Source organism: Ruditapes philippinarum, unplaced genomic scaffold, assembly GCF_026571515.1.
Source record: "Ruditapes philippinarum isolate M1 unplaced genomic scaffold, ASM2657151v2 ctg6657_1_1_1_1, whole genome shotgun sequence".
Taxonomy (NCBI): domain Eukaryota; kingdom Metazoa; phylum Mollusca; class Bivalvia; order Venerida; family Veneridae; genus Ruditapes; species Ruditapes philippinarum.
Genome location: NW_026853322.1, coordinates 1 through 18,365, shown reverse-complemented (window position 1 = coordinate 18,365; position 18,365 = coordinate 1).

Genomic DNA, 18,365 nt, shown 5'->3' with positions numbered 1-18,365 from the left:
CATCATTTTCTGGAAAATAATTTGAAAGCTTCAGAACATCTTAACCTTAAGAACCTATGGGGAAAAGTAATTTGAATTTGTTACAGCAAGTTTATTTTCCCGAATATCCTTTATTTTGTGTGCTTAGGTTCACCGGAAAAAGATATAAAATATCCTTAAAGCCACAATAAAATTTACTGCCTCGTTGCTCTCATTTGCATTAAGACGGGAATCGCTGGACCGTCGATATGCTACCAATCAGATAATTTTGACCGTTTTAGAGGTTATCCAATGAAATCAGGTGATCACGCGCTGCCTTTTGCGACTGGTCAATTAGTAGATCTTGACCACGCCTATCAGTTAATAATAATTAGTGGTGTGTATGTATTTAATTAGTTTGAGACATTAACATAATCAATGCCATCTTTGATTATTCTTATAATCTTATATCATCTGATATATGATACTGAATGCATAAAATAATTGTTTTTCTATTTTATTTTTTCCCCTTTTTTCTATTGCTGATCTCTACCGGAACCATATATTGCTTAATTTGTGTTATTTGCATACATCCTCATGTTGTATTTGTAATACCTTGCGTGAAAGTCTGCCTGTCTGTCTTATGCAAAAATTTCAAGTATAATGGCTTTAATGGCTTTAAAATTGTTAACGTCTATGAAAACGCGCAGATAAATATAGTCGTGCACGCAAAGTAATAAATGAAAAAATAAATATTAAATATATATATATATAATATATATATATATATATATATATATAATATATATATATATATATATATATATATATATATATATATATATATATATATATAATTTATTTATTCATTCATTCATTCACTCATTCACTCATTCATTCATTCATAATAATATTTATTTATTTATTTATTTATTTATTTATTTATTATTTATTTATTTCATTCATTCATTCATTCATTCATTCATTCATTCATTCATTCATTCATTCATTCTTTCATTCATTCATCCATTCATCATTCTATTTCATTCATTTTATTAGTTTTTTTTGCGCTGCGCGCACCTTACCAATTATTTATGTAGTACGTACTAATAAACTTTAACCTATACTTATTTAAATATTGTATTGTAAAATTTGGTTCGTAAGAATAGCTATTTGTTTTAAATACACCCAAGTGGAACAGAATGAACGTTCTACGACATTGCGCTGGCACCCTTTCTTCACGATATGCAGACGATATTTTACTTCTGCTTACTATATAACATATATTTAAAACTGCCACTTATACATATTATAAAGTGGAATTTTTTTCCTTAAATGCAATCTGTTAAAAAGCCTATCTGTTAGTAAAGTTGCCATAAAAAATGTCTCGATAAATGATTGTTTGCGACATCACTGAAGTTGCGTGAAACTCGTCTTTATTTTGCCGCTCCCGGTTTTTTCTATTTTTTTTGTGTGTATGTGTGTTCCCTGCCCGGCTTCTCAACCTTATAAAGATGTGATTGTTCGTGCGCAATATTTCTAGCAGGAATGTATGCGTGTGTTCCCGTCTCGGTTTCCCAACTTAAGCTATGATGAATGATGAAATGTTGAACCTGATTCTTTATCTTATAGATGCTTGTTCTGATCGAGGTAATGCGGTCAAAACGCCTTATGACCCCGATCAGATTAAGACAGCACCTTCGGATGCCTGATATTTATGATTGTCAAGAGTAAGGTAGTTAAAGCGCCTGAGTGATCGCGATCAGATAAAGACAGCGTCTACGAGTGTTCGATATATATGGCATTCAACGCTACAGGGGTCCGTTATTTGCCTTAAGGTGTATTCTTATATGCTGTCGATAAAATATAAAGCCAGATTATCGGAAGCTGTTGTTCTTCATTAAAGGGTTGCTGCGGTAAAGGAGTTCTGTTGTACAGGTGTTAAGTTGTCGTAATCTCCCCCAATTTTTGACGACGAGGCATTTTTCTTAATAGCACTATAAATTGAACATGATAATTATTACTGATCGACTTGTGTACATAGTGCAGCCGTAAGACATTGATTGAAATACATATATAACATATATGTGACAATACCAATCTAAAATGCATTATGAATACATGTATACACATCATCATCATCATCATCATCATCATCATCATCATCATCATCATCATCAGCATCATCATCATCAGCAGCATCAGCATCAGCATGAGAATTCCTTTATTCTTTGGTAACTGAAAATAAGAACTGCATAAGCTTAACCCCGCCCAATTTTACATTCAAGTGGTTGATACGGTAATCATCGAATACCATTGAATGAATGAATGAATGAATGAATGAATGAATGAATGAATGAATGAATGGATGGATGAATGAATGAATGAATGAATGAATGAATGAATGAATGAATTTCTTACTGTATCTTCAAATCGAGTTAAATATTATTGTCCTACAACATTCTCAAAGGGTTATTCATGTGCACATTTTAAAACTAAAATGAAATAGATTGAAAACGTTTTGACAATTTTAAAAGCTAAAATTCGACATGACGAAAAGGTAAAATATACTTACCAATTACAGGTAAGGTGATACATACACTTTAGATATTTTTCAACATATTAAAAAAATATATTATTTGTTCATAATTTCGAAAATATATTTTTTTATTTTACTAAATTCAATGATCGACATGACTTAATACAATATATTAACTTTGCAGACAGTTTAAAATAAATATCAATTTCATTGCAAAATATCAATTTTTTCTATATATCTACCTAATCAGCATTTTCACTATATAGTTAAGTGGTCAGCATTTGCTCGCCTGAATGAAGGTTAAATTTGCTGATCATATAGAAAAAAGAAGAGTTTTACGGCTTTTATCAATTTAAACAAGATATGTTTGTAAAACATGAATGCCCCCTATAAGCAGCCAATTAGTCATGTGAAAAGGTTATTATGCATGACTTCTGACACAGTGATCAAACAATTAATAAGGGTTATCAAGTATCTACTGGTCATGACCTTAACCTTTGACCCCTTGACCCAAACTCAATAGGGGTAATCTCCTCGTCACGACCAATCATCATACAAAGTTTGAAGTTCCTAGGCCTAAGCGTTTTTAGTTAATTGATCGGAAACCGTTTTAACATACAACATCAATGTGACCTTGACCTTTGACCCCTTGACCCCAAAATCAATAGGTCATCTGCTGGTCATGACCAATCACCATACCATGTTTGAAGTTCCTAGGCCAAAGGGTTTTTTAAGTTATTGATTTGAAAGCATTTTTACCTACAAGGTCAATGTGACCTTGCCCTTTGACCCCTTAACCCCAATATGAATAGGGGTCATCTAGTGGTCATGACCAATCACCATACCGAGTTTGAAGTTCCTAGGCCTAAGGGTTCTTTAGTTATTAATCGGAAACTGTTTTTTTTTCCTAAGAGGTAAATGTGACCTTGACCTTTGACCCCTTGACCCCAAAATCAATAGGGGTCATCTACTGATCATGACCAATCACCATATCAAGTTTGAAGTCCCTAGGCCTAAGGGTTCTTTCGTTATTGATCGGAAACCGTTTTTGCCTACAAAGTCATTGTGACCTTGACCTTTGACCCCTTAACCCGAAAATCAATAGGGGTCATCTGCTGGTCATGACCAATCACCATACCAAGTTTGAAGTTCCTAGGCCTAAGGGTTCTTTCGTTATTGATCGGAAATTGTTTTTACCTACAAGGTCAATGTTACCTTGACCTTTGACCCCTTAACCCCAAAATCAATAGGGGTCATCTGCTGGTCATGACCAATCACCATACCAAGTTTGAAGATCCTAGGCCTAAGGGTTCTTTTGTAAATGATCAGAAACCGTTTTTACCCAAGAGGTCAATGTAACCTTGACCTTTGACCCCTTGACCCCAAAATCAATAGGGGTCATCAACTGATCATGACCAATCACCATACCAAGTTTGAAGTTCCTAGGCCTTAAAGTTCTTTAGTTATTGATCAGAAACCGTTATTGCTTACAAGGTCAATATGACCTTGACCTTTGACCCCTTGACCCCAAAATCAATAGGGGTCATTTACTGATCATGACCAATCACCATACTAAGTTTGAAGTTCCTAGGCCTTAAGGTTCTTTAGTTATTGATCGGAAACCGTTTTTGCTTACAAGGTCAATGTGACCTTGACCTTTGACCCTGTGACCCCAAAATCAATATGGGTCATCTACTGGTCATGACCAATCACCATACCAAGTTTGAAGTTCCTAGGCCTTAAGGTTCTTTAGTTATTGATCGGAAACCGTTTTTGCTTACAAGGTCAATGTGACCTTGACCTTTGACCCCTTGACCCCAAAATCAATAGGGGTCATTTACTGATCATGACCAATCACCATACCAAGTTTGAAGTTCCTAGGCCTTAAAGTTCTTTAGTTATTGATCAGAAACAGTTATTGCTTACAAGGTCAATGTGACCTTGACCTTTGACCCCAAAATCAATAGGGGTCATCTACTAATCATGACCAATCACCATACCAAGTTTGAAGTTCCTAGGCCTTAAGGTTCTTTAGTTATTGATCGGAAACCGTTTTTGCTTACAAGGTCAATGTGACCTTGACCTTTGACCCTTTGACCCCAAAATCAATAGGGGTCATCTACTGGTCATGACCAATCACCATACCAAGTTTGAAGTTCCTAGGCCTTAAGGTTCTTTAGTTATTGATCGGAAACCGTTTTTGCTTACAAGGTTAATGTGACCTTGACCTTTGACCCCTTGACCCCAAAATCAATAGGGGTCATCTACTGGTCATGACCAATCACCATACCAAGTTTGAAGTTCCTAGGCCTAAGGGTTCTTTAGTTATCACTCGGAAACCATTTGGTCTACGGACCGACGGACCGACGGACCGACAAGTGCAAAGCAATATACCCCCTTTTCTTCGAAATGGGGGCATAATTAATATTAAATTGATCAGCATTTTATTTTTGTACTAAATTTAATCGTTGACATGACTTAATACAATATATTAACTTTGCAGACAACATAAAATGAATAATAATTTCAAGGCAAAATATCATTTTTCTCTATATATCTTTCTCGCTTGCATGTAAAGAGCGTTAAATTTACCGAACATATAGAATTAGAAGTTTTACGGCCTTAAATAAAATTGAATTAATATCTAGGTGATCAGCAGTTTTTCACAAATTTAAATGGTCGGCATGATTTTATAAAATATGTTTTCCTGAATGTAAAGAGCGTTAAATTAATTAATTAATGAACTAGACAAAGAAACAATCTTTTTAGAGCTAATTTCCTTCATAAACTGTATGTAAAATTTACGGCTAAATGATCCACATTTTATTTATTTTTTTGTGTGATATATCCATCTTGCACAGGGGATATAAAGGGGATATATCGATTATTGTTTTTCATTTTTTTGTATTAATCTGGAGACAGTGTTTTCTTGCTATCTTTATAAAAGAATGGATCCTCAAATATTTTTCTATTAATTTGTAAGTTATAGACTTTGCTTTTTGCACGGTCCAATATTTAAGTGTGCATTTTTCACGCTTAACATCTTATTTCAGCGTATTCATTTCTATATGTAGTTGTTCAGTGTGTGTAGCTAGGTAAGCGCCCGTAATTACTATGAGAGGCTTTTTTAGTATATAATACATCCGTAATTAATTTTCCAATGTAAAAGTACATCATAAAGTATGTATAGGCATTTTTTGTCAGCCACCGCCCCCATTCTTTTCCTTTAATTGATCGCATTATATTGTGATATTTCTCGCATCGCGTTATTAAATCATCGATATGATTTTTCCATGTTCAAGTTTTATCAAATTTCATTCCTAGTAATTTCGCGGGATATTTGTATTAAGTTCAATGAAAATTTGGATGTTTTCGCTACCATTTCTTTGTTTTTCTATAAATATAATTTGCTTTTTGATAGATTTTATTATGAAACCGTATGCTTTAGTCCAGTCATCTATTTCAGTAAGTAGTGTTTTTATTTTTTCTATGAATTTACTTATTTAAGATGGTATTTTACTTAATATATTTAAAAAAATGTCAACGACTCCAAGCAATTAATTAAAATTTGTTTACATGTTTAGTTTCTTATCATAGATTAAACCGAAACACCGTATCCGTTCGGTATATTCTTGATATTCGACGAGGTCCTTATTCGAAGACTGACGAATAGGGCCGAAAAGTTGCGACTTGATTTCTAACAATGCAATTCCGCAATTTTGGTCATTTGTATTTCAAGAGATAACTTTGAAATGTTGAACCTGATTCTTTATCTTGTAGACGCTTGTTCTGATCGAGGTAATGCGGTCAAAGCGCCTTATGACCCCGATCAAATTAAGTCAGCACCTTCGGATACCTGATATTTATGAATGTCAAGAGTGAGGTAGTTAAAGCGCCTGAATGATCGCGATCAGATAAAGACAGCGTCTACGAGTGTTCGATATATATGGCATTCAACGCTACAGGGGTCCGTTAAGTTATATGCCTTAAGGTGTATTCTTATATGTTGTCGATAAAATATAAAGCGGCTTAACAAATAAGCCAGTTGTTCTTCATTAAAGGGTTGCTGCAGTAAATGAGTTCTGTTGTAAAGGAGTAAAGTTGTCGTAATCTCCCCATTTTTTGACGACGAGGCATTTTTCTTAATAACACTATAAATTGAACATGATAATTATTACTGATCGACTTGTGTACATAGTGCAGCCTCAAACATTCTAATGTAAGACATTGATTGAAATACATATATAACATATATGTGTCAATACCAATCTTAAATGCATTATGAATACATGTATACACAACAGCTACATCATCATCATCATCATCATCATCATCATCATCATCATCATCATCATCATCATCATCAGCATCAGCATGAGAATTCCTTTATTCTTTTGTAACTGAAAATAAGAACTGCATAAGCTAAACCCCGCCCAATTTTACATTCAAGTGATTGATACGGTAATCATCGAATGAATGAATGAATGAATGAATGAATGAATGAATGAATGAATGAATGAATGAATGAATGAATGAATGAATGAATGAATGAATGAATGAATGAGTTTCTTACTGTATCTGCACATCGAGTTAAATATTATTGTCCTACAACATTCTCAAAGGGTTATTCATGTGCACATTTTAAAACTAAAATGAAATAGATTGAAAATGTTTTGACAATTTTAAAAGCTAAAATTCGACATGACGAAAAGGTAAAATATACTTACCAATTACAGGTAAGGTGATACACACACTTTAGATATTTTTCAACATATTAAAAAAATATATTATTTGTTCATAATTTCGAAAATATATTTTTTTATTTTACAAAATTCAATGATCGACATGACAATACAATATATTAACTTTGCAGACAGTTTAAAATAAATATCAATTTCATTGCAAAATATCAATTTTCTCTATATATCTACCTAATCAGCATTTTCACTATATATTTAAGTGGTCAGCATTTGCTCGCCTGAATGAAGGTTTAATTTGCTGATCATATAGAAAAAGAAGAGTTTTACGGCTTTTATCAATTTAAATTAATATTAAATTGATCAGCATTTTATTTTTGTACTTAATTTAATCGTTGACATGACTTAATACATTATATTAACTTTGCAGACAACATAAAATGAATTATAATTTCACGGCAAAATATCATTTTTCTCTGTACATCTTTCTCGCTTGCATGTAAAAAGCGTTAAATTTACCGAACATATAGAATAAGAAGTTTTACGGCCTTAAATAAAATTGAATTAATATCTAGGTGATCAGCAGTTTTTCACAAATTTAAATGGTCGGCATGATTTAATAAAATATGTTTTCCTGAATGTAAAGGGCGTTAAATTAATTAATTAATGAATTAAACAAAGAAACAACCTTTTTAGAGCTAATTTCCTTCGTAAACTGTATGTAAAAATTACGGCTAATTGATCCACATTTTATTTATGTTTTTGTGTGATATATCCAAAGATGGTCATTTGTGTTTTTCACACCATGCAATTCGATCTCAATCTGATTAAAGGGTAATAAAACTTAATTGATGGAATGTTTTCACAAGATTTTGGGGTGTGAACATACATATGGGGCCAATCAGATATATGTCAGTGATTCATTTTGCATTCCAATCAATTTATTAGCCGAATTCATTGGTAATTGAAAATAAGAACTGCATAAGCCTAACCCCGCCCAACTTTACAGCTAAATGATTATGGTACGGTCTCAGAAATTTAAATGAATGAATGAATAAACGAACGAACGAACGAACGAACGAACGAACGAACGAACGAACGAACGAATAAATGAATTAAGGAAGGTTAAATTTGCTGACCATATAGAAAAAGAAGAGTTTTACGGCTTCAATTTGAATTAATATTAAATTGATCAGCATTTTATTTTTGCGTTGACATGACTAAATACAATATACTAACTTTGCAGACAACATAAAATGAATAATAATTTCACGGCAAAATATCATTTTTCTCTATATACATGTATCTTAATAGTCAGCCTTTTCTCGCTTGCATGTAAAGAGCGTTAAACTTGCCGAACATGTAGAATAAGAAGTTTTACGGCCTTAAATAAAATTGAATTAATATCTAGCTGATCAGCAGTTTTTCACAAATTTATGTGGTCGGCATGATTTTATAAAATATGTTTTCCTGAATGTAAAGAGCGTTAAATTAATTAATTAATGAACTAAACAAAGAAACAATCTTTTTAGAGCTAATTCTTAATAAACTGTATGTAAAATTTACGGCCAAATGATCCACATTTTATTTATTTTTTTGTGTGATATATCCAAAGAGGGTCATTTGTGTTTTCACATCATGCAATTGAATCTTAATCTGATTAAAGGGTAATAAAACTTAAATTGATCGATCTATACTTCTGTTACGTAATATGTTAAGTAATTTATGTCATGTGATAACAATGTTTTCACACGTTTTTGGGGGCCAATCAGATATGTCATTGATTCATTTTGCAATCCAATCAATTTATTAGCCGAATGATGATTCCTTTATAAATTGGTAATTGAAAATAAGTACTGCATAACCCAAACTCAGCCCAATTTTATTGCTTAATGATTCAATTCAATTCAATTATTTTATTAGCATATAAACATAAACATGTTCATCGCCATACATTCAATTGCGGCGGTTACATACAACATGAGAAGAGCATGAGTATTAATACATCTATATCATGTGTATATTAGTAGTATTATTCTATCAACATATATTAACATTAATACATCAATAGCATGTGTACATAGTAGCATCGTTATATCGACATATATCCCACACAATGTTTATATAAAACATAAACAGTAACGAAAAAAACACAACACCAAAAACCAAAAATAACAGGAAAAAATTGATTTGATACACTGACCTACATTATCGTGTTGATTGTCGATTGGTGGATACTTTACTGTCATATGCATGATATACATGTTAGTTTGATTTTGCACGTGAATTCAGTGCCATATAATGTTATCATTTTTTTCTTGTTATAAAAAAGGCCAATGTATGAGATCAATTAGTTTCATGTGGCTACATTGTAAAATACAAATACATGATCATTGAAATAGGTAACTAACACATATTTCTAAATAAAGTATATCATCCGGTACGTTTCTTATTTGCTATATAAATAAATTTTGCAAGTTTACACAGAATACTTGTTTGATTTGAAGCTAACAATCCTTTAATTTTTTGTAAAGATGGCCAATTGCAATAATATTTTGGAAGGCATTCTTTTCTTTCATCTCTATAAAACGGACAGACCAATACAAAGTGATATTCGTCTTCTACTACCTTCATATTACAATACACACATTTTCTATTACAACGTTCTATATTTCGAAATCTACCTTCCTCAATAGCTAATTTATGTGCTGAACAGCGTAATCTTGAGAGAGCAATACGATGATTATTATTAACAACACAAGATAAATATTTTTCCTGACATATGTTTGTTTTAATTTTCTTATATGTACTTAGTTTAGGCATATTATCTAACATACTATAAAAAACTTGATAATATTGATCATATAATCTCTCAACAACTTTATCTATTTGAACTCTAGTGACAGACATATCATTCCAGAAATAACTAAAACCTAGTTCATCAAGCAGATTTTTCACACCCGAAGCCCAAGATCCCAATGAATTAGTATTAACTTGATCGATGAAACATTTATATATCAATGTATCTTGGGAGTTCAAAATTCTATACCAATATTTCAATATTCTCCCTTTACGAACCACATCTAATGGAACTTTACCCAGTTCACCAAGAACAGCTATATTTGTAGTTTGAGACCTTACACATAATAATTGTTTACAAAATTTAATATATACCCTCTCAATATCAAGGGCCTTATGGAATCCCCATATTTCGCATCCATAATTTAATATTGGTAAAATCATTGAATCAAATAGTTTAATCTTCTCGTTAACACCAAGTGGTACAACATCAAATAAGGAGTTCAATGTAAATATGGCACGAAGTGCTTGTTCTGATAAAGCTTTTTGAGCATTATAAAATTTACCATTTCCAGTCAAAACTACACCTAAATAACAAAATTTACTAACAACATTTAACCTTACATCATGATAATATAAATCAACTTGCTCAAACCTATTTCCTAATTTAAAAATCATAGCAACTGTTTTTGTAGTATTTACAGTGACATTCCACTTTAAACAATATGACTTTAATTTATTCAATAATATTTGCAAGCCATTAGACGAATATGAAAACAACACAGTATCATCTGCGAACATCAGCATAAATATTTGCAATTCTTCTAAAGTTATTGTATCAGCCCTATTATCAGCAATATACCTTTCCATGTCATTTATAAACAGTATAAAAAGCAAGGGAGACAATGTTTCGCCTTGCTTAACGCCCATATAACTATCAAAATAATCAGTAACATTACCTCGCACCCTTACACAAATTTTCACAGAGTTATACATAGACTTTAACATAGTAATAAATTTAGAAGAAAAATTATATTGCATTAGTTTATACCAAATACCATTCCTATATACCATATCAAAAGCTTTTTTAAAGTCTACAAATGCACAGTACAATTTTTTACGTTCCTGGTGTATTATTTTATCAATTAATGTCTGCAATACAAAAATACAATCAATTGTGCTTCGTTTTTGTCTAAAACCAAATTGACAATCTGTTAATATGTTATTTTCTTCGGCAAATTTTCGGGCTCTATTATCTAACAAATATGAAAATATTTTTGAAAAGATGCTTGTTAACATTAATCCCCTATAATTGTCAACATTGCTAAGATCACCTTTCTTTGGAACAGGTACTAATATTCCCTTTGTCCATGATTCGGGATAAACACCCTTACTATATAAAAAGTTAAAAAGTTTACATAATATTGGTGCTAATATATGTTTTGCATCAATAAATATTTCAGGTAGTAACAAATCCTCACCTGCACTTTTATTCCGTTTTAAATTTTCTAGAGCATTATATATCTCAGTAATACTAAAGTCACAATCTAGTTCATTTACAGCAATATTTAAAAAGTCATGGTTAATAATTTGTTCGGTATCTGGGTCAGAATAAATGATATCATTTGAAAACAAACTCTTAAAATGTTCGTAAAAATCATTTGCAGTCAGATTTGAATCTTCTTTACATTTTTTTCTGTATTTACGAATCAGGTCCCAAAACCTTTTAGGATTTTGCTTCGCAGCATTATGTAACTCAGACTTCTGTTTTAATTCATATGCACGTTTAGCAGTTCGATTTATCCTTCTGTAATAACGCCTTTTATTTATAACCAAACAATAATTTTCCTGTGTTCTATGATTTCGATACACTTTATTTGCATGATTTAATTCAGACTTAGCGGTTCTACAATCGCACGTAAACCACGGATTAGAAACCTTGTTTCCCCGTGTACTTACAAATTTGTTTACACCAAAAATTTTAAATGCACTGTTATACAGTACGTTTCCAAAAGTGTTGATACCATCATCAACTGTGATATTTGACGATATTATATTTGTTACAATGTCATTCAATATATCTGTTTCTTTTATTAAAGAATCTTTATATTGGTCAACATGATCATTATTCCATTTCAATTGGCGTGTGCTATTTAACTTATTTAAAAACATACTTTTATTTTTATGAGCTGCAATATTGATTTGAATAGGTACATGCGTAGAATATGGAAATATATCATGTACAATAAAGTCACTTATTATAGGAAACAAATCGTAAGATGCAATACCATAGTCTATAACACTTTTCCCAATATTTGATAAAAATGTTACTCGTCCGATATTTCTATCGTCGCCCATACGACCATTTAATATCTTTAAATCTGAACTTTTGCAAATGTCTAGAAGCTTTATTCCAGAAGAGTTACATACTGTATCCTCGCTCACCCTTGTGTCAATTTTGAATATACACTCCTCTGTTTCAGCATCAATAGTTTTAATATATTTGTCAAATAAGTCAACTGGTTCGATAAAATCATCTCTGGTACCCGTCCTTGCATTTAGATCTCCCATAAGACAAATTTTGCCAAGTTGCGAATATTTTCTAATACCTATTTCTAACTGTTCATAAAATCCTATTTCATGTGACTTAAAGTACACCGATTCATTTGGTGGAATATAAGTAAAACATAGACAAATATCAAATTCAAGTTTAAAATATTCTTTTTCAAGCTTAATCCAAATAAAACCATTTTGGTCAGTTTCAAGGATATGTATACCATCTACATAAGTTTCTTTTATAAACAAACACACTCCACCGTGGCCTCTATAAGATTTTCTGTTTACCGAAACGCTTTCAAGTCTAGGAACACAGACACTTTTGTAACCATTTAATTGAAATTCGTCATTATTAACTTGCCATGTCTCACTACAGAAAATTAAATCGAAATTTCTGACAAAATTAACAAAATCAGCGTCCGTTAAACAATGTTTCAATCCCTCAACGTTCCAAGCAATTATGGATATATCACCCTCTTCTCGCCAGTCCTAGTTGGAGTCTGGGGAGTACAAAACATTATTTATGTATAGCTTGTCTCTTACTAAATAAGCTTGATGACCTTTTGTCCGTGCGTCATGCATGACAGGTATAAGTTCTTTGCGTCGATCTTGTACTTGGCGCGGTAACTGGTCAAAAACGGCAACAGATTTAGCCTTGAGATTTACGCTTTTCGATGCATTTTTAACAAGCAGTTTGGAATTAGTATCTTTAAACTTGACAACCATGGATCTTGTTTTACCAGATATAGTTATTATTATTATTACGGTCAAAGAAATTTTAGGTAATCATTCAATCAAAACCATATTTTTTCATATGTTTATTCATTAAAGTTATTCTTTGCTGATTCTATTTGTAAAATATTTTGTTGATTTAAGTGGTCAGCATTTGCTCGCTTGAATGAAGGTTAAATTTGCTGACCATATAGAATAAGAAGAGTTTTACGGCTTTCATCAATTTGAATTAACATTAAATTGATCAGCATTTTATTTTTGTCGTTTTTTTAGAGCTAATAGGAGAGATTTACCACCACGTCACTGATAACTGCTGTGTGGACTACGTATACACACATTCTAAGAAGGTCGTACATTCACATGTAAACAATGGTAGCATTTTCTGTAAAGTTAACGGAAAATGATGTTCCTGGGGCAAAGTTTTAAAGATCAGAATTATCTGAACATATATTTTTTGTAATACTCAAAATGAAAAAGAAATACAAAACTATTTTCTAAATTGTATTGACATATTTTATATATAAGATAAGTGTGATGTTATAAAGGGTTAAATTTTGCTAAACATCTACATTTACTTTAATTTTTATGTCTATATCAATCTTGAAACAACTCGCTACATGGGTTCTATGAATTATCATTTTTTTGTGAAATATGCCTGCTAATTGCTCAGTTTTGTTTCATTTTCCCTTTTTTCACCCTGTCAATGTAAATATGTTTTATGATTCAAGGGTATTATATTTTAGTCATTGTTAAATGTATGCTTAAGACCAAGAACTGAGTGCTGTTAACATAAATATAATTTAAAACTTTATACTTAGTGTATGTTCAGCTTTAAGTATTAAGCAAGTTAAGCCGACTACACCTACAGATGGTAAAATGTAAAAAATAATGAAATTTTAGGTAAATGGTAATACAGTACTACTTGTTAGGTTTTGTGTGTAGATCTACTATTACTGAGTTCTTAACTTATTTAAAAAGTTGACAAAATCCCCAGTTAAACATGTTTACAGCAGCCAATATAAAAAGGAAAAGGTAACATAATTAATCAAAATAGTCATGGGTCACATCTGTGGTTGGAAAAAAAATTTGGGATCAGGTAGATATGATAATGACCACCGTGAATTTATTTCAGAATAGTAGTACACCTCTAAAACTATATCATACTTATAAGCTGGGCATTATAATATTTGATGTAGTTAACTAATTTTAACTTTTTAAGGCCACATATTATAATAAATATCTAAACAATGTCTTTATAATTGTTCGAATATTTCTTTTGCCTACAGTTTTTATAATTGTTTGAAGATTTCTTTTCCCTACAGTTTTATTTATTTTCAATAAAAAAATAAATAAATAGGAAATATGAGATAAGAAAGATTGTTTTGTTTATATAATTTTGTAGTCAGTACCTTTAAAAAAAACAATACAATTGCAACGTTTCATACAATAATTAAACATAATAGCCTATATTTTCCCAGTCACTTTGCAAGCTTAATGTTAATGCTTTACTTTAATTATTTTTAATCACCTGTTTTATTCGCGATGAATTAAGTTTACGATGAATTAAGTGTACGTTATTTTTTGCTGATTTGAAAAATGATCAGTTTCTTGATAATATTTCTAAGCAAGTTTGTTTCACATATACTGTCTTTATTGTAAATAAACAGTTACTCAACATATTGTTAATCTTTTCTTTATTCATGAACCATTTAACTGATATTTTCTTAAATTTATGATAATACAATCATTTTTCTATTCGGGACTTTAGCATCAAAACCTCTACTTAATTGAAACAGAGCTCATATTTATTTCTTAATAGACATACACACCATATTTTTCTTATGTAAAAAGACTAGGTAGTACAAAGAGATTATACGACCAGCAACGGTTGCTATGGTCAGTGCTTATCAGCAATTCTATTTTTAGAATATTGGCCACTGGTAAATCTCTCCTATTCTTAATAAACTGTATGTAAAATTTACGGCTAAATGATCCACATTTTATTTATTTTTTGTGTGACATATCCAAAGATGGTCATTTGTGTTTTTCACACCATGCAATTCGATCTCAATCTGATTAAAGGGTAATAAAACTTAATTGATGGAATGTTTTCACAAGATTTTGGGATGTGAACATACATTTGGGGCCAATCAGATATACGTTATTGATTCATTTTTTATTCCAATCATTTTATTAGCCGAATGAGAATTCCTTAATTCATTGGTAATTGAAAATAAGAACTGCATAAGCCAAACCCCGCCCAATTTTACAGCTAAATGATTATGGTACGGTCTAAGAAATTTAAAGTAATCATCCAATGAATGAATGAATGAATGAATGAATGAATGAATGAATGAATAGATGAATTAATGAATGAGTGAATGAAACAATGAGTGAGTGAGTGAATGAATGAAAAAATGAATGAATGAAAAAATGAATGAATGAAAAAATGAATGAATGAAAAAATGAATGAATGAAAAAATGAATGAATGAAAAAATGAATGAATGAAAAAATGAATGAATGAAAAAATGAGTGCACTCACTCACTCACTCACCAACTCACTCACTCACTCACCAACTCACTCACTCACTCACTCACTCACTTCATATATTTCCGGAATATGATATTATTATTACTTTTATATGTAAGATCACCATATTATGACTACATTTTCTAAATTTTATCCAATATATATCACATAGAAGACATTTCATTAACATACTGAAATAAGATAATTTAACAATATAAATTGAGAAATATATCAATTATTATTTATATATCAATATTTATTATTTGTAATAGTGTCATCTTGAAAATACGTCTTATCAAGCATCTCTCGACGTCGCCTAGAATAACACTAATAGCTATTTGACACCTAATTGACATCTTCAATGTTTTTCCTTCTTTATCTAACTTGTCAGCAGTTTTCGATAACGCTTCATTATTTAAACTAGTTAGCAGTTTCTTATATAAATTATCAATGTATATCATCATTCGTCAGCAGTTTAGTATTACATCAAATCGGCCCGTGCAAAAATCGGCTCTAACACGTTTCGGCCCATATTTTGTTTTTTATTTAGTCCGGAAGTACGTTTAAAACTACCTTAAATATTAATATATATTACCTTCCAATTGGATTTAATTTCCGTCCTTTTAAATTGAATTTTAATTCCAATAGGATTTATTTCCAATAAAAAGTATTGAAAAAACTCCAACTGGAATAATGTCCAGTTGGGTTTTATTCCAATCGGATTTTTTTTTCCAGTTAAATTTAATGGAAAAAAATCCGATCGGATTTTCCGAAAAAATGCTTAAATAGACGTTATTTCAACAAGAAAATGCATACAAATACATATTAAGCATGTGTTTATGTATTTCGACCAATTTCATAAAAATTGAAATTCCCGTTGGAATAAATAATAATGTTGGAATAAATTCCAATTGGGAATTTAAATAATTCCGCCCGGACAGCATAATTCGATCGGAATACATTGAAATTCCGCCCGGAATTTTTTTTTTAAATACAATTTTTGATAAGAAAAAAATTAAAAATAGCTTTAAATGAAGTAAATTATTAATAATTAACATTAAATCTATCGGATGAAATGATTTTTGAGTGTTTAGGGCAAGTATAAATGGTAGTGAAGTTTGCCACTATCCCGGTGGTGCAAAGATTTTCCGGTGGCTGTTCGTACTCAAATTTTAGAGAAAAATGTTAAGCTATGATATTGTGAGTATTGACATAACTTGACTTATTATTATATTATGATCAATTTTAAAAAGGTAACGCAATTTACAGCACCAGTTGACATTCAGTAACTCTCATGTTTATAAAATGCACTACAAGTATTTTTTCAAAGCATACGTACAAAGTGTAATTCACTTTTTGCATGTTTCATATGAGTTCATGCATTGGACCATTATTTGTCAATAAAATGCCATAATATTGTGGACTATAGAGGCTATTCGTTGCCAAAAATTCAGCCTTTGAAACTTGACAATGCATACTTCGGTTCTACTAAACAGATTAGTAAAAATCTACTTGTCGATCCGAGAGTTACATACTGGTATTAAGCATTTTGATTATCTCGATTTGATAAAATGAAAGGTGTTAACATGCAACTTTGATAAATTGCAAACTGTATTTATAAATGTATAATTTCAAATTGCGACATGTAGAAATGTAAACGATAGAACCGTACACAATACGTTTAATGCTGTTGCATCATGACGTTGAGAATGTAACTGCATCAACTTGACACACTCAGGTTTACAACACCACACTTTCCTGTTACATTCTAACGCGATTAACATTTGTAAACGATTTTGCAACTTCCATATATGGAATTATCACGGAAATAGACGAAAATTAATAGGCGGAGCCAATTTTTCACGAAAGCAGAATATAAAGAGAGGTAACTCTTGCTGGTACAAAAATATTTCAAAATTATATAGAAACTGTTACATCAATCTTGACTATGAAATCATCCTCTGATTTTGTTTAAAACGTATTCTAGTACAGATATTCAAGTAATGCAAAATTGGTTAAGATATAATGTAAAAAATGTAACAACGTATATACTGATAATGAGCATAATAATATGCAAAAACTAAAGTTGATGAAATAACATAAGGAAATGTTTCCCATATATAGAGACAACACATCACTAATCATTGATATCAATGATAGGGTTTGTGAGCCACGGCAATACTCTTAAGCATATCTTTTTTTTTACCTTCAGCAAATAGTACTAGAATGCGATACATGGAAGGCACTTTGGCAACACGCATAAAGAGAACTAAACAATAAGCCTGTGCCTTCTTTTCTTTAAAGGACAATGTTGGATTGTAGAAAAACTCATATTTTTGACCAAGTGTATAACCACGAAACAATGCAAAGTTTACTATCGATAATTCCGTTATAACCAAAACTTGTGAATTTGTCCATTTTAATGTTGAAATAAATATTCAGTGTATCCTGGCAACTCTGTTTACCTCCATTGGAGGTATTTTGAGTCATAGGATGTGATTTAGCCCTTTAATTGTTAAATATATGTAAGCTGGCGTAGGTTAGGGTCTTTTT